Source organism: Acipenser ruthenus, chromosome 11 (assembly GCF_902713425.1).
Source record: "Acipenser ruthenus chromosome 11, fAciRut3.2 maternal haplotype, whole genome shotgun sequence".
NCBI classification, from domain to species: Eukaryota; Metazoa; Chordata; class Actinopteri; order Acipenseriformes; family Acipenseridae; genus Acipenser; species Acipenser ruthenus.
In genome coordinates this window covers 9,400,142-9,419,529 of record NC_081199.1, presented here as the reverse complement: position 1 = coordinate 9,419,529, position 19,388 = coordinate 9,400,142, and the positions used below count along the sequence as shown (strand labels likewise).

At 37.7% G+C, this 19,388-nt stretch overlaps 1 long non-coding RNA gene across 1 annotated transcript; it reads right to left on the bottom strand.

The window, feature by feature from the left end:
* Positions 1 to 4,972: 4,972 nt before the first annotated feature.
* Positions 4,973 to 12,394, bottom strand: LOC131739414 (uncharacterized). The gene is made up of 3 exons (XR_009330513.1): positions 12,305 to 12,394; positions 8,956 to 9,130; positions 4,973 to 6,979 (listed from the first exon to the last, which is right to left on the bottom strand). It is a non-coding gene; the product is annotated as an uncharacterized LOC131739414 (long non-coding RNA).
* Positions 12,395 to 19,388: the final 6,994 nt, after the last annotated feature.

Sequence of the window (19,388 nt, the reverse complement as noted above, 5' to 3'; positions counted from 1 at the left end):
ATTTTATGTAATTTCTGTTAAAGAAGGCTATTGTACTGTTAGATTGTGGTATCATAAAAGCATACAATGGGCTATATGCATTTCATTTTGCAATATCTGTCAGTTGAGAGCAAAAGAACAGTTACTCTTTGGTACTGATTGAAGCAGGAACAGCTCTCATATAGCAAACCAGAAAAAAAAAAAGTACAGTACAATTCTCTATATAGTAACTAAGCCTGAAAGGTCAAAATAAGCACATCAAATAAAACTGTAATATAGTAATATCACAATACCCTATGAAAAATGTATCTTTGAAAAAGACCTTGGATTTTAGAGGATGGTATAGTATAAGCGTCTGCAAGATTGGATTTGGGCCTGCAAGTGAGAGATACAAATATTGTTTATTTTTATTTTATTGAAGCATCATCTTTAAACAACTTCATATTTCAGTACAGTATGTTGTCTAGCATTGAGTGCTAAATATTATAAGATGATAATGTTTAAATAAGGTTCTCATGTTAAAAATGGATGCAAGAAAGTAAAATTACCTTTAAATTAGCAAATTGTGCCTACATACGATTTGATGCACATGGGGAGAGGATAGACAAGTTCTACAATATATACCCTGTTGTAGCTCCATTAAAGGTGAAATAACTGTTTGATTGTCACTTGAAGGCAAAATGCCCATCTTATACACACTTACCATTTTCAAAAAGAAAAAATAGAAGAAAATTAACAAGAACATGAACGAGCCCTATTCACAAAATGTATTTAAATCTGTTTTACTTAAATAAAGCTTGATATGCTGTCATTCATACAAAACTGTATTTAATCCTTCAAAGCAAACACTGAAACCCTATTAATCATTATTATTATTAATAATGTGACAAAAATAATAGGAGATACATATAAAATATATACAGTACTGCTTTCTTAGTGGGATATTATCCTATATAGTACATTAGCATCCTGTCCTTGTACAGTTCAGTGTGGCTTATTGTTGGGGGGGTTAAGCAAATTAATCATTCTGTGGTAGGAAATCACTATAACTTGCATATCATCTTGAAAAATGCATGAACATAATAACATGAACTAAAATAAAATATTCATAAATACAAGTATATTGTGTGCCAATATTAGACTTATTTTCTTCCACAGTGTTTCACACTTAACACCTGTCAAAGACAGCGTGCCAGGAAGCCTGTAAATTAAAGGTGTTTTGTTGGCTGCTTTGCAGCACTTCAGTCTGCGGATGGGGCCTGTCGTCAGCTCAAGCTAGCTGTAATTGTGAGGAAAAGAGTGCTAAACAAGTGTCAACAGTTACCAACCAAGAGCTTCATTTGGACAGATTAAGCAGGTTGCTTATTGCCTGTGACATAATTTAGATGAATGGTGTGGGTAATCCATCAGGCAAGGCCTGAACGCTAGGCCTCGAATGGAGCCAGTAGGGAATCCCATTACCTTACATGTGTTAACAGCCCAACTCTTTTGTGTAAACAACAAAAATACCCTTCCTCAAAAGGCCGATTTTCTCTCATTGTCTGTAAAAAAAAAAAAAAAGGGACTAGCAGTTTTTAATATGATGAATGGGCCCAGGGCCTGGATTGACAGGCCAAGCAGGGCAGCTCGCCTCGCTGAGCAGTCGGAGCTCAAGAGTAGGGGAAGGGGGACACCCTGTGGCAAAAGTGTAGCGCTGCAGTCCAGGCCTTTTAAGAGACTTCAGAGAAGTGACAGATGTAACTGAGGAAAAAAATACCTGCCAAGTTCACATTTTTGGAGGGATACCGACTAGTTGAATTATTTTAGCTGTCTTTTTGTTTTTTTGTTTTTTTGTTGTTTTTTTTTTGTCTCCAGGAAGCTGTATTAGTGTATAAAAAAACAAAATGATAAAATATTATACTATCAATAATTACAAAAATATATGTGTACATCACCATTACTAGTTTTGTATGGTAAATATGCAATTTTGTAGTACATTTCCATAATTATTATTATTTATTTCTCAGCAGATGCCCTTATCCAGGGCGACTTACAATTGTTACAAGATATCACATTATTTTTACATACAATTACATTTTTTTTTACACATTATTTATTTATTTACATACAATTACCCATTTATACAGCTGGGTTTTTACTGGAGCACTCTAGGTAAAGTACCTTGCTCAAGGGTACAGCAGCAGTGTCCCCTACTTGAGATTGAACCCACAACCTTCCAGTCAAGAGTCCAGAGCCCTAACCACTACTCCACACTGCCAGAGAGTTGTACCCCTGATGGCAGCTGACAGAATCTGTTGAATATGCAATACTGATGTATTGGTAGGGGAAGTCTGTTACCATTTGAATTCATGGGGAGTAAACGTCTTTTATCCTTGGCTGAAAGGCAGTTTTTGAGAAACTTGTGCCCCAGGCTAGTTTATGTGGAAGCTTTGGATCTGTTTCTTTTTTCTTATGTCATTTTAATTTAAAACTGAACTTAATTTTGATAGCGGCAAAAAAACTTAAAGGGTGGAAGCCCATGCAACTGAAACTACCTGTAGGGAATGTAAACCAAGTGGAGAGTAAACAAGGCCTGATAAAGTACATTGATCAGAATGGTAAATGCTGTAAAACTGTAGTAAGTAATAAGCCATGAAACTTACTGGGTAAAAAAAATTGAACATGAATGCGTGAACACTGAAGCTTTAACACATACTGTCAGAGAGGGAACACATATTTTCAAAGTGTTTATTCTAGCCTTTACCTCTGAATAGCAAACTCTTATTCGGTTTACAAAACTAGAACCAAACAATTAATACCTAGTATTGTGAAAAGAGATTGTTTAATCATGTTAATCTAGACGATTGATTTGTTCCAGTAATCTGGCTTCTGATAAGCAAATAACATATTTTCACTTACACCTGAAGAAGAGACTTTTTAGTTGCTGAACCCTTAGTGTTTTTATAACAGTTAATCCAATAAACAGTATCTGCTCTTCAACTCAATTATAACTGCCCTGCCTACCTTATATTTATATTGTCAGAAGGCAGGTGGGGCTGGCAGAGTTGAAAGGTCACACTGTCACATGACTTGAATGGAACGAGGAAAGCTGTTCAGAACCACTCTGAATGATTGTAAACACCATAAAACAGGAAAGAAAACAAAGCAATTAAAATTACATTTGAAACTACTTAACATGGAATTGTCTCCTTTCAAAAAATAGGAGTTCATAAAGACGGGATGAAATGCTATGTCACTTGCTTGTTGTCAAGAGGTTTTTAATGAGCCTTTTTTCATTTTTTGGCATGTTAACTTTTGAATTGAGTTGTGAGGTGAGAGGGAGTCGAAAGGGAAAGGCCGAGTCAGAGAGGCTTCATCACACGTCCAGCAAGCCTGCCCTGACAGAAGGAACTTCCTTTTCTATGCTGCCCTGGGCTGTGCTCAGTTACCCTTTTAATGCCACCTTCCAAAACATGCCCTCCATATTACTGCTGCCACTTCAGGAAGTAGCAAACCATGCACTAGGTCTTGCATTGCAGCCATCCTATACCATCGGTAGAACATTATAATGAGAAGTTCTCATTTACAGCTTTTATTTTTATTTTTAACTGAGAGAATGGATTGACTTGTCCTGTACTTGGTCCCGGTAAGCAGCTTCAAATTGTACTTGAAATGCAAACTGGAAAACAATTCACTTAAAAAACATAGTTGTTTTCTCCTTTTGGCTTTTCATCCCTTTTCTATAAAACAAATGTTTGATGCCACCATCTGGACAATTTATAGCAAAACAAAGTTTTCTATAAACTGCAGTACAGAAGAATTAATACTACTTCAGACAAAACGTCTGAGTAAATACAAAATCTGCTGTGTGCAAATATTTTATCATGGCCGACAGACCAAATGCCTACTCCTTCCAGTAGTCACAGGATAGAAGTGGTGTATGTTGTTGTTCATCTGTTCTATACACCTTGTTATGAAATATGCTACATTTTGATTTCCGTTTTTTTCTCAATACCAGAATATGACTAGTTAGGAGGTACATACTGTATCCTGTGTCAAGTTTTCAGTTTGTGATGAGTTTTGTTTTACTCAGAGCACTGGAGAGACTGATGCTTCACTCAGGTGACACAGTAAAGGCTTGAGAGCTTTAATGTCTCCCCACACAGACACAGGAAAACTGCAAACAGAATCTACTTCCAGGTAACATTAAGTGTTGCCCAGGGGCAGGAACTGGAGAGAGAGTGGCGCAGCGAGGTGGAAGATCAGAAATGAAATCTCTCCATTGAGGATCTGTCAGCCTATTAAAGTGCCAGTTTTCTGTGTGCTTTTTTAGGATGCATCACAAACTGACCCCATTAATGACAGCAACCGCGTCATTTATGCTGTGCTTTATTAAAAAAAATACCAGTTAGAGAAGGAGTTTGCTTTTTTCTTACTAAACGTAAAAACAAGCTTGAATTTGAAAATGGTTTGTCATCGGTCTTGAGGGGAAGTTCAGAATTGAAGTTTGCCAATTTATGCTTGCTTGCTATAAAAACTTAAATACACATTTACCATAATGTTAGCATGGTATAGAAAATGTGAGCCCTTCAAAGTTATAGTAATTCATACTGGAATGACTTTCTCTATATTCATCAAAGACTTCTTAAATATGATGAGCATCAACAATTTACTCAAAGCCTCCACTAGTGTTTTCCACTATTATAACAAATTTAACTGAAATACAGCTTAGTTTGGGTGAGAAGAAACCAAGCTTGCCATTTAGCAATCTTTAATTCACATTGATCAGAATCTTCAAAAACTTGTGATCACAACTCAAACTAAATTATACATGAGCAGCTAATATGAAGTTTTGCAGTAGCTAATCCATCACATTTACCCAGTGGTTCACAACAGGTGGGGGAGAGCGAGAAGCGTCCAAAAAAATAGATAAAAAATGTTTTTTGGTTTTTTTTTTTTTTTTAAATGTATATATATATATTGTAAACAACACTTTTAAATTACAGTTCCTTGCCCCATTCATCCCTGAAAATATATACAATCCTAGAACTCTCCCCTAACGCAGTGGTTGTCATGACAACCATATCAAAAACCTCCCCTCTTTGTCAGAGGCTGAGAGAGGAAATTCATGAGCAGAGTTTCTGCTGGCTGACCCCCTGCGACCCTTGGCTGTCAGCCTGGCTGTCTCCCTGTGACTCGGATCAGCTCAGCACAGCACACTGAAGACTGCAGCAACATTTCCATTCCTCCCCTCCCCCTGAGCGCAGCTATAGGAAACCACACAGGCAAACAAACCATTCAGCCAATGCCTTCATCTGTGTGAAGAGTTGAATGTTTGTGGCGGCCATCTTAAACATTGGATGGGGTGTTTGTTTGGGTGAAATCGGTATAGAGTGTGACAAATAAATGTAGCATTGAAATATCTATTGTTGACCTTACTATCATTTTTATTTAGGTCCACTTTAGTAACTGCAACGTTTATTGTGGGCCACGTGGCAATACAATAATCCCTTTTATTTAAACATTGAAGGCTGCTTAAAGTATGTAGCACAAACAATAATCCCAGTACATTTGACCTAATATGTGTTGCTGTCACTTCACAGATCTCACATTTTCTGTTCAAAAGGAGGCATGCATAATGGAAAACTATTAATGAACAGTATTTACAGACTGCCCTTTGAAGACATCTCACTTCTCCAGATCCAGCGTGGTGGTCCTTCATTCCACTTCCAGAGTCACACTGATGATTACATCAACATTGACAAAATATTATTATTTGTTTATTTAGCAGATGCCTTTATCCAAGGCAACTTACAGAGACTAGGGTGTGTGAACTATGCAGCAGCTGCAGAGTCACTTACAAGTGCATCTCACCCGAAAGACGGAGCACAAGGAGGTTAAGTGACTTGCTCAGGGTCACACAATGAGTCAGGGGCTGAGATGGGATTTGAACTGGGGACCTCCTAGTTACAAGCCCTTTTTTTAACCACTGGACCACACAGCCTCCTATATATATCAAGAGTTATAAAATAACTCCTGTTCCCAGAAGCCTCATGCTATGACCGCTCAGTAAACAACATTTCTGTTATTATATTTATTGCATTTTTGTATATATAATGTATGATGGATCACAAAGTAACAATAACAATAATAACAGATTTCATTAATATATTGGACATCATTTACAGCTGATTTAGAACACTGACATAACTACATTATACACAGAAAGAACGCTTAGAAACAGGACATCTTTAGTTTTGTTTAGGGGTTCTAGTAATGGCCCTGCCATCAGCCTACCAGCATTACTCTAAAACAAACATAGTGTAAAATGTGAAGCATACCATGTTTCTACTCGGAGAAATGTGGTCCCCTTTCCAATATTTAAGAACTAGTTATTACTGATGAATAACTAATGTTTCATTCATTTTTAGTGAAAGGCAGACCTTGGAGTTATTTCCAAAAGACAGTAAGCAGGAATTACTGTGTAATTAGTTTTGTAAGTTTATTTTCAGCATGCCTGCGTTCTTTTATGTGACCTTTTGATGTGGAATAAGCTCCGGCTATGCAAAACTGAAATAGCCTTCAGTAAAAAATCAGTCAGACACTTAATATCAGTATGCTATATTGTGCTGCTGTACTTTGTATTCAAATTGCTTCATTACAGCCACTTGCTTTTGAGCCTTCTAATCTTGTGTTTTCCCAAGGTGGGCTGGAAATCAGTTGTATGGCTGATAAATGTGACTGATATTGACCAGTGACAATAAGCAAAGTGAAATGTAGATTTTACCCCCGTTTTTCTCCCCATTTTAGAACGTCCAGTCATTGTGGTGTGGAGAAACAGCCCTAGCCCAGTTTGCCAGAGACAATTTGGATGAGGATCAGCAACTTGGCACAGCCAGGACTCAAACCTGTGCTGTCTTCACTGTATGAAACCCTGCATACCACACGGCCGTGCCTTTACCAGGTCTCGGAGGACCCTCAACATCTATGGGTAAAATGGAGTGGGGGGGGATCCTATTACCTGCAACACATGAAGCAAATGTAAATGAAGGATTAGCTTATGAACGCATTATTTTACAGCCAGCCTGTTTTTCAGCCAATATTTGCGGTGTTAATAAGTATTTTAAGATATCCCACATTCAATTTTGTCGTATTAGGAAGAAAAAGAATCACAGTGTCAGTCAAAGACAGCCTAATGGCTTGAAGGTGCTTGGTTTTCCTAACCTCATCTCTGGTCCAATTACGGTTTTTAATCTATATGTAGATAATGATGACCAGAAAACCCAGCCGAAATGTCAGGTGTGGGGAGGTTATTAGCCACTTTTTAATTACCGTCCATCACTCATTGCCAAATGCACTTTCCTTATAAATTAAGTGACTTCACATAACGCCTATTGAATGTAAGAATGTTGGCTGAAGTCACCGAGTGTGTGTAAAATGGCCATTCAGACCTGTGATTTTCTATTACAGTGGCATATAAAAAGAGTAATAGATATCGAGCACGTTTTAAAACAGTAAAAGTGCATGCAGTGGATTAGTGATCCTCTGTAATGAAGTGACCAATCCCCTCGCTGACCGCAAGACAGAAAATCAATCCAGACTCACAATGTCACTATGTCATGAAGCTGGGGTGTAGCGAATCTTTTATACTGTCCAAGCTGCTTTAAACTATGCGTGGCTGTTCTACTGTTCTAGAAATAGCAAATTTTATGTTTTTTTGGTAATGCTGTATTTTGAGTGGTATATAATTAATATGCAATTAACTGCTTGCTAGTTCATTTAGTTACATGTTAATAAAAAGCCAATATTATATATACATATATATATACACATATATATATATATATATATATATATATATATATATATATATATATATATATGCCATGCATGTGTGTGTATCTGATGATTCTTGATAGTTTCCTGCTCCAGTAAAAAAGAAGACCTATAAAGAGTGTTGTGTAAAGGTACTAATACCCTATTCACATGATCATCACCATTAAAAACTGTGATTGTGAATGGCATCATGTGGTTTGAATGTGCATTATTTAGGTAGTGTGGCTGGCTTACATACTGATATCGGTAACATTCCATACCAGTGTTTGAATGTCTGTTGTTTACTGGAGCAGTCTCAAAAAAAGCATACTCAACACACATTTGACATATGAGCTCCAATGGCAGTCTAATGATAGATACACACGTGCATGGCATAGCTATGGATTGTTTATTAACATGTAACTGAGTTTCATACACATTTTCAATGTTTACTGGTTTTTTTCTTAGTTTTAAAATATTTGAAAGAAAAACAAAAGTTTTTTTTTGTTTTTTTTTTAAACCACTGTAGATGTTAGTACAGTATCTGGATATGATCAGGTACAGGTCTAGTAGTAGTAGTGGTAGTATTTCAAAATGATATAGACAGCTATATAAATGTAGGTGGGTGTCTGGAGGCTGAGCTGTGTTGAGGTTTAAAAAGTAAGCCTTTATGATGTTGGGTTTATTACAGGATATCCCAATTCTGTAGCGAGTCAGTGTATTGTAGGATATTCCGACGGAATCTCTCTATCCCACTGCTGGATTATAGAGGATAACTTGTAATACAGGTACATTTGAGATCAGGTTCTCATTTATAGGTAAAACTTATAAGACGACATTTCTGCTATTGGTAAACATCTACATGAGGTCTCTGAACCCTGAAGAAAAGCATTGGCCAACAAGTATGTATATACGTGACTTTTATAAGTTTAGCTTTCTAAGTTTTAATTGTTTTTAAAAGTTTTCCCAATTCTAAACATGCAATCATGTAAAAAAACAGGTAATGTTAACTGAAAAAGGTACTGTAGTATCTTGATTCTTTTCCTAGAGGTCCCAGCTAAGATGTGACATCAGAAATAGATCAAAACAAAGGGTGGGTTGTAGATAATCTGCAACTGGAAATAACACAAAGGTCTAAGAACACCTACATGTATCACATTCTGTTTAGCTTCATTCACCTACCTCGTATCTACACGATAATATATTTAATTAACAGCTCTTCATTCTGCCTGCATCATATGGTCGTTTTTTTCTGCAGTCGGAGGTTAAACACCCGCCTCTTGTGTCCTTCGCATAGGATTTTTATCGGGTTACTTCCATCATCAGAGAGAGTTGATTTCCCATCCAAGACTGTCCCCTAGGAAGGAGAAAGCATGAAAGGGTATACTTTGGAGGAATACAAGGATCATATCTTAGATTAAACATGATTGCGGGACACTGTAGCTTTAAACCAAGTGCATGGATATTAGACAATGTAATTGAACAGCTGTTCATGATTTTTTTTTTTTGTCCATCCATTAACATGTTTTTAAAATATAATTCTGAAGCAGCCCTGCAGGATACATGATTCATGAGTATATCAGACTGATTGAAATGAAACAGGAGAGAGAGAGAGAGAGAGAGAGAGAGAGAGAGAGAGAGAGAGAGAGAGAGAGAGAGAGAGAGAGAGAGAGAGAGAGAGAGAGAGAGAGAGAGAGAGAGAGAGAGAGAGAGAGATGTTTTTCATATGGCATTAATGTAGCCACTACATCTCTCAGTCAAATAACACAGCAGCATTGGGGTTATTACATTAGTTTGAAAGAAAGTTCTCATCTGCCATGTCTTACTCCTACAAAATCTGTTACACTTGCACTTCCTAGGTCTTTTCATCTCAGCAGTGTCTTCTGGGTCAAAGCATGTTACTGGCTAGAAGCGTGTCAGCCAGTTGGGGAAGCACCTGGTTGGTTAATGACAGGAAATAAACCGTTCAAGGTGTGGGGACCAAGGAAGTGTTACACTATCTGAAAGCCTGTATTGCAAACAGAGATTTCTTAAGCTAGAGTAGTACCAGCTAACAGAGACCAGAAGACACTTTTAATCGAGTGGAGACAGATTCAGGACAGAGGTTAGGAGACACTTGTGCACTGCGCACTGGGTGATTCAGTTAGCTATTAGGAAGCTGATTTGACAGGATATTTACTTTTGATTCCACAGCTTAATAAACTGTATGCTGTTTAATGAGTAGTACTTGAAATATGGGGCTGCATTGTTGTTTCACTAACCTGAATCTAAAGGTCATTTTCAGTGCAATGACATTCTTAGAATGGTAATATCATTTAGACATACCCATGGTGTCACAGTTTTGTAACACTTCGCTGTTTGTGTACTGTATTAAAACTGTTTGGAATTGTTCAAAACCTTTTTATTAATGTTCTTTTGATGGAGTGGAAACAAAAGAGGAACACACTCCATCACTATGGCATACATCATTGTATAAAAAGGACATTATCCTAAAGACCAGTCTTTTTAATACTGGTTGGTTGTGATTAGCTTTGTAAAAGTCAAATAACGGATTGCTATGAAAAGATAAAGTAAGAGTTAGATGCGAGACCACCGCTAGAACTATTTTTGTGTTTGTAATCAATCGGTGCACATATGATTTACGAGGACACAATGTGCTACTAGCGAGTTAAATGTGTTTCTTTTAGTTAAAAAAGAGAAGTAAAAGCCCTTGTTTATTTTTTAAATGCATTTTGTGTTTTGAATAAGATGTCTTTCAAGACAGGCAGTGTGCAAAGACATATATAAGTATGCAATATGTATAACACAGTAAGGCTACTTAAAATAATTAGCCACAAATTATACACCCAGGAGTGTAGTGAAATTGGCTAGCTGCTTAAAAAAGAAAAAGAGAGATAATACTAAGAGTGAGAGGAAGTCTATTTAAATAACTATTAAAATAGCCTATATTTAAATGGTTTAATTAGTCTTATCAATTATTTAACAAATGTGTCCCAGTTTTGAAAATCTGGTCACCCTAAGATACAAATTATCTGATACAAAGAAATTTCCGATGGCTGTATCACATCATTATCAGGGTCTACTGCAGATGTATTATAGTACTCACATGCTACTTAATTAGGACTGTGTCTTGCTTGATTGTGTTGCCTATGCTGTTAATGGGGCCATCTTCTATTGGCTCTGCTGCCTTTTCTTCAGGGAAATACACGTTATCTTAATTATACCCCAGTGGTATTTTTCAAACTTTGTTTGTAAGGCCCGGCACGCTGCTGTTGCCAACTCAGATTGGAGACCTGAAGGCAGAGCTGGCAACTGACCCTGTGCTGCATAGGATCAGTGCACCAGCATGCATGGATGTAAACCACGGCTCGAGCAGGAACTGACACTTCTTAAACAGAAGGTCAAAGCCTGGCAATCCCCTCTGGGATAGGAGGCAATGAATAATGTCAATCTCACGGGAATGTTTGCTGCGTTCTGTTGTTTTAGTGCCGTTGACAGGGGAAATTACATTTTTAGTCTTGCACATTTTATGCTATGGTGAGGCCAGTTTTTCTACAATAACGAACCATTCCCCCCCAATGGTTCTCTAGTCTTAATAACTAGAATACACTGACATGTATTATAATGACATTAGGCTACTGGGGTCAATTTTAATGATCTAAACAATGACAGGTCTTAATACCACTTCTCTTGAACTCTTTATTAACTCTGCAGGTGTTAAACCCCAAGAGGTGATTTATAGACACCAGTTTTAACATAAAGCACATACAATAAAAATACAGTGAAATAAGATATCAGGTTTATAAAGATCCACCACTGTTTATTTTGTTCTTTTAATTAAGTCCAATGATCCAAAGTAGAAAGATAGCTGAAGGCTGTTTAATAAAACACACCTGTCTCTTATCAGTCATGAATTTGTATTATTAAAAATATATAGCTATATATATTTTTTTTCTTCTAAATGGTTAGAGGAGAGTATTGTTCAAAGATCACAGCAGTAATGTGTTTGTTTAGATACAGTAGAAGTATATTTCAATTCTAAAATGCATTTATATTGCGCGTTTGCAAACATTGTCATTTAAATTACGATCCTTGGTGTTCTTCACATGGGCATAAACTGTTAGTTTGACTATAAAAAAAGGAATCTCTTTTTGGAAGTGTAACAGGGGTGTTCTGTTACTGTGCGGGTATTCGCTGACAAACGAGAGAGACACGAGGGTTTGACATTGAAACACGCTCAGGCATCCAGGTTTTATTAAAACACAGGCAGTTGCAGTGGTGGGTGGCCACCACTAGAGTGCCAACAATGGTGTCCCTAGTGCGGGAGACGATACACAAACATAGTTTACATAATACAAAATTCAAAAAGGCAAAACAAAACACAGTGAGGAAAAACAGCTATAAAACTAAAGGTGGCCAAGCCCAGGCCATGTGCTGCTCCCACTAAAAGGGAGGTCCCGCTTCAGGAACATTCTCCCTGCACAAACTAAAGAAATTTAGGAGGGATTAGAATCCCTAAATGAATCCCTACCTATGGTCCTGAGGATCCCAGTTAAACACACATGTTTGGTTCACTCATTCCCTCTCCTTGGTTATCCACACAGGCATGAGTCTTCATGCTGGTACGCAAGAACAGGAACAAAGGGCTGGCTTTCCAGCCCCTTTTTAAAGGCAGGTGACCAATGTTAATTGATCATCAATCATGCAATTGACACCTGGCCACCTGCTGCACGTTCCATTTCAATTAGACAGGGAAGGAAGTCTAACCTCCCAGCCCTGCCATATCTAGTCATATTTAGTTTTTACCCCAACTTTTAAATGATACGAATTAAACACACTTTTAAACAAACCTAAAAATACATTCATTTACAGGGGCAGGCCTCAGCCCTGCCACAAAAAGTCTACAGGCATTTTAAAGTTTGTAAACCCTTCCCATTTACAGGGTCTCAATCTGGCTCCAATTTCTGAGGGCCTTTAATAATTAAAAAAAAGAACATACAGTACATACAGACAATGAGCATTATATCTTTACTCAATATGCGCAATGTCAGGTTTTAAATAGTTAAAATAAACAATATAAATATGAATACCAGACCCCCTAATGGTCCCCATTAGCATGACCAAGCTTGTATACTATATAATCTCTAGACAATAAACTGCAAGGAAGAATTCAATTAGGGGCCAATGTAATCAGAATCAGTATGCTTTCATCTGACAGTGCTTTCATGAAAATAGCACATAATACACAAATCATCCAGGGGGATTGCACATGACATTGAAATTATTACACAGGAGTGGGCGTCATGTCTGAGCAGTCATTGGAGAATTCCAGTGAGTGCTGGTAATACAGCGAGCGCCTCTCCCAGCACTCTGCACACAAACACTTAATTGCCCTCCTGATTCTTGCTTTCTTCGTGATTGCAAGACAATTTGCCTTGACATACAAAGCAGGAGACTGTTTGTGAAGAGGGGGAGGTCTCTGCGGGCTCTTTATAGCTTTCACTTGTGACATACTCCCCACAACAGTTGAACCCTTGATAAAACTGTGAGCAAAAGTTGCTAATGAATCATTCTGCTTGTGTGAGTCGCCTTGTGGCATCTTGCAGCACAATCCACTCAATGCTGATAGATCATGTTTTCACTGCTAATGGGGATATGTGGTTAACTGATACAGAGGGCACTAAATCACCTGCGTTTTTTTTCCCTTTCATTGGCGTCAGTTGGTATTGTGTGCAGAGGATGCTGAATGCAAATGTGTTGGATTTACAGAATATAAAGCTGGGAAAGGAAGGCTTGATGGGCGGGTTATTCGTGAATTGCAGATTGTTTAATGACTGCCATGATTTAAATATCTTTGGCGGTGTAGCATTGAAATATATGCAAGGAGCAATTAGCAAATTCTGTTCATTAATAGCTTCTACAAAATACTATTAAAAGATGCTTTTACACTAATGTGTGTCTTATCGGGTTTCGTGAGATTCCAGGAAATGTCTTATAGGATATGGGAATTCTTCTTTGCAATCTACAAAATGCCTTTCGAAAGAAGTCCACACAACAAGTCAGGCCTGCATCTTATAGTGGATGGCCAAAAAGCTTGTCAACAGTACAAAAAGAGTAGCTCCTAAAAGATCAATTGTACATAAACCAATTGAATACTGTCAAAGTGATTGTTCCATTCAAACCAGCAAACAATGGATAATTAGCACTGTGGCACTGATTCATCGTGACTGGAATCAATACCATAATACGTATGACTGCTGAATCAATGTAAGCACAGACACTCAAAGCAGCTCCAGTGGTTGAGATGGGAACACTGTGGTGCTGCCTGTTTTTATTATCCTAGGTAAGTACTCTGTAGGCTTTTATAAACTCCAGACCTCAGACGCCAACACTTCCCATTTTACTTTTCATTTTTTTACACTTGAGAGGATTTTCTACAGGATTTTTTTTCTATCTGAAATCAGTTTGTTTTCAAAGCCCTTCCTTTATGAAAATGGTGGATGCTCTGTGACATCATGCCTGTTGGCAGCCTCGACCTCTGGTCTCTATCGAATTTCTCCAGACTTTAGATTTACTTTGACTGCCTCAACATTTTATGATCACCTCATGTGCAACAGATATTAGGGCCCCTAGGCCCACATAGAGTCTGTGCTGCATAGAATCTGAGTGAGGGGCAGAGGTAGGCCCTAATACTTGTTGCACAGGAAGTTAATTTACTCGGTTTTGTGCAAATGATTTTACAGTTTAGCCATGGTGTGCTAATATAACATTAGGTTAATTTAGAGGTTTATGAATTATACAAGTGCAGTGTATTCCTTTTAATTCCATACCTGATCATTGTATATTCCTGTTAACTTTTAAAAGGTGAGACACATTTCTGATGAAAATGCACATGCAGTAGATTCCTGTTGATTGCATATTCCATGTGCCCTAACAGTTGTATGCATTTAGCAGAATATGCAATTATAACCAACATATACATTTTCATAAGAGATGTGCTTCACAATGGTGTGCAATTATCAGGTATAGAATTAAATGTAATACAATGCATATGTTCCTGATAATTGCATACTCTGGTTAATTATGTAAAACTGTTAGGCACATGGGCTATGCAATTAACAAGGATCTACTGTAATATTACTTAACGTGCTGTGCTTCTGGTTATTTAAAGGTGGATTTAAAGGTGGATTTCAGCAGCCTAATTGTGTGTGTTTACAATTCGAAAAACAGGAACTTGAGCCCTGAGATTAAAAACTGTCGCCTCACTTCGCTCTCTTTCCTGGAAGTATTAGGTGCAATTGTAAAGGTTTTCTTGTATTAATCTGTAGGTTTTATTGGGGTTGATCTGGCAACACTGATTGCTGATGTTTTCTACAAGCAGATAACCCTATTCCCACTGTGATCAGTCAAATACATTTCTTTGGATCAGTTAACCCTTTCTTATGTGTTGGATTGCTGGATATTAGAAGGCGGTTCGCTATTTTTTGGGGTGTGTTTGGTTAGAAACTTACTAGAACTTTCTCCCAAGTTAAATCAGGATTTAACACTTAACTTAGACCCTAGTTGTCACCAGTCTTTCGTGTTGTTACATTGACTTGTATAGTATAGACTATAACAAGGGACTGTACATTAAAGACAGGAAAATGCATTCCTGTTTTGATTACGGTACCAATAAAATAGCAGTTGTTTGGATCTTTTAAAAAAAAAATTATCATAAAAGGCATCAGCTATATTTAATTTCTTTATATCTTGATTTATATCTGTATGACGATACAGCTGTGGGGACGTGACTGATTGTTTTGCAAGCTTGAATTAAAACGGTCACATGACAGACCTGTTAAAGTATATATATATATATATATATATATATATATATATATATATATATATATATATATATATATACATATATATATATATTAAAAACCAATACCACTAAAACAGCATACTATTAAAAATGAAATACACATTTAACAATGTGTGCATTTTCCATGGGAGATCTATGAAGTGCTGGTAATACATATGAGATCAAATTTAGTTGAATAATTGTGTTAGCTCTGTGTACTGTAATGCAGAATGCTGGAGAGGGGACCTGTTTTTACACCATTGTACTAATATCTAATCAACACCTGTTTCTGTAACAAGATTTGGGGATAGCTGGGAAGGCCAGGGAAGGAAATTCAGTGTTACTTAATTTCAGAGGTCAAGAATGTGTTTCTCTCTGGGGAATGAAGAAAAAACATGTCCTATTTTGAAATGGTAGGATTCCCAATTAGAGAATTCCTGCAGAGTTAGGTAATGATGCAAAAGAGAGTCACTGCAGGCAAGCAGCACCACCAACTGGAAATGCACTGCCTGACGCTGCTCTGTGTCAGTGAAAGGGTTTGTATAATATTGTACATGCAGTACAGTGCTGCCTGGAAGTGATGACACACTGTGGTTTCAGGTAATCACTCAATTAATGCACAGTGATGATGCATAGAATACTGATGCTTCGCCGCACACTCTAGGGCTTCTGCTGTTCAAGCTGAATATGAATATTCCTAAATGATTACTGCCTCTAAATATGAAGATAGCTTGAAAGAATTGAATATATTTAGCATAGAACAAAGACGGGGGCTTTATAGAAGCCTGAATCTTAAATAGCAGTTGACCTTACCCACTGCTTTTCAGCACATCACAGAAACCAGGAACAGAGGACACTGTAGGAAACACAGACTAAGGACCATTAGGAGACACTGCTTTACATAGAGGAACTCAATTCAAACATGTTAATATATATATATTTTTTGTCATACAGAGTGTTGATTATGAAATGTATATTACAGAATCAATATTACCAGCACGTTTCAAGTTCTGACACCTAGACACTTGTAACTTAACTTGATGGTTGGTATCCTTAATATCGGTAAGAAATGTTTTAAATCTATAACAGCATAGCAAAGGTTACTCCACCCTATTCCTTTTTTTCTATCAATACCCAGACCCGCCTCAGAAAGCATAGCTATTACAGATGCACAACACAATGCACATTTGCTTTGAGCAGCCTCTCTGATTTTCAATGTCCCTGCTGTGTAAATCTAGCCGGTGAAGCAGATTGTTCATTTAAAGCCACCCTTCTCAGAACCCCACTTCCTGCTGTTACCCAGGCCTCCAGCCAGCTCTGGACCCTGAATGCTTCCTGTTTTAGTTCTTGAACGTGTCTTGTACTCGGGTATTCTCATTACTGTCCCGTAATTAGCATTGTTTTGAGTGATTTGCTGTGAGAGTGTGTGTGTTCTGTTTGAATTGAATGAATATGTTGGTGCTGTATGATTAGAATATAGAGATACAAAAAGAAAGGGCAAGAAGGTAGTCCTCAAAAGTTGTGATTTGATATTCATTTTTTATGTTTAGAGCACAGGGCCCAGCTCTGGTTTGACATCAGGCCTCAGGAAAGATAAATAATTATATTGAATTGTCCTTCAGTTTATAGAAAGGGAATTTTCATGAAAAATATTTTCCAGTCCATTGTCCTCTAACTGCATTATATTTTTGTAATATACTTTATTGCACTGTTAGTTGGTATCCAATGGGTTATATTTTCAAATCTCACAACTTCAGGGGTAAAGGTTTTGGTACTTTCCATGATTTAGAGAGGTTCTCTACCCTGGTGTGGATTAGTGATTATATTGAGCATAGAGGTGAACTCTCACAACTGAACTACAACCTCATATTCCAGTAGGATGTTGGTAAGGAGAAGCTAGCATTATGGCCATACTGTACGTACTGTATTTACACAAACTGAATGGGCGGGGCATAGTTAAGCAGAGGAGCAGAATTCAGGTAAGAGAAATGCAATCAACATGAGACCTACCTTTTAGTCAACTATGGTCTCCCATTTTAAAGACCCTTCACAAGTTAATACCATTTAATCCTGTCGCTTCAGCATATATGCACTTGCATGGGTTTTGTGAAAACTCACAAGGTCAACACAGAAGGCTTAACTCTGGAAGAAGGAAACAGACACCTAAGAATATTTTTGCTCCAAATTGAAACTGAGACACTGCAGCTCATAAAAAAAATGTTGTCACAGAACATTCTCTAAGTTTTTTATTTATTTATTTGTTTATTTAGCAGATGCCTTTATCCAAGGCGACATACAGAGACTAGGGTGTGTGAACTATGCATCAGCTGCAGAGTCACTTACAACTACGTCTCACCCGAAAGACGGAGCACAAGGAGGTTAAGTGACTTGCTCAGGGTCACACAATGAGTCAGTGGCTGAGATGGGATTTGAACCAGGGACCTCCTGGTTACAAGCCCTTTTCTTTAACCACACAGTCTGTTTAATTCCCCCTATACATTTCAGGCTGTGTAGAAACGCAATTGAGTAAATAAACCTGACCTCCTGAGATATTAGAATGCCAAATGCCAGTTTGACAATTCTAGTGTTGCCGGGTTACCTCCTGCACAACGTCCCGAACGGCTGTTATTAAGCAAGGGTGCGAGAGAGATGTCTACGGTGTTCAGAGTCACCAGTTCACAGCCAGCCTCCACCCTGGTACACATGCAAGCTTTGAGGTGCTTGGAGAACCTTTTGTGGTGTTAATTTCTTTATAAACACACAATATAAATGCATGTTTACATTCATGGTTCAGAACTGTAATATCTAAACAAACAACCTTTGGCTTTTCTTCCCCTATGATAAAAAAAATGATATAGTTGATAAATAAGAGACATTCTTGTTAAACAGTCATCAACTATATTTCTAATCTATGTTTTGAAAGCACATGTTATAGAAAACCACTGTAGCTTAGTGGTGGGATAGGAGGACACCCTCTGACCTCCTGTGCTCCTGGGCTATTGTTGGGCTGAGGTCAAACTGGACATTCAAAATTGGGGAGAAATAGGATAGGCATACTACATTAAAAAATAAAAATAAAAACAGGTAAAGCTAATGTGTTTCTTGTTCTTTAACTCTGTAAGTTATCTTTGAGTTGCCATTTTTGTTTTTTTTTAATGTATTTATCCATCTGTGGTGTGTGACTTGTCTTGGGAGGGTTTAGTTATTCTCAGTGAAGCTATACTCAATTCTAAAATCGCATTTGAACATATAGTGGACAGTCAACCAAAGGGTGTGATCGGCTATGATAACATTCTAATCGCAATAATATATTTTGAACTTTTTTCCAGTGTGTCCTGTAAATATTAACTGGCTAGCTGGCATTGTAGCTAGATTCCAAAGCAATGGATAAAATAAGTCAAACTTCGCCGATCTGTGATGCCTGACAACGGCAAACAGCTGCAGCACGAGCTTGATACTGCTGCTCTAATTGGCTCCTGGGGTCCACAACTGCCATTGCTCTTTAGAAACCCAGCTGATTGTATCTTGAGGACCACCTGCAAACAGTCTTTCTGGAGACCCAGCTCGTTCTTCACAAGCAGAATGCTGACAGCTTCCCAGGCCTGCTGCGTGGTGTTCTTGTGAGCTGCTTGTCAGAGAACAGGCTTGCACACTCTACATAATGGGAAACTACAAGGCAGAAATGTCATCTGCCATATGTAGCACATGCGTTTCTCATGTGCTACTCATTTCTCATGGAAATGAAATACTAGTAATATACAGGGCTGTA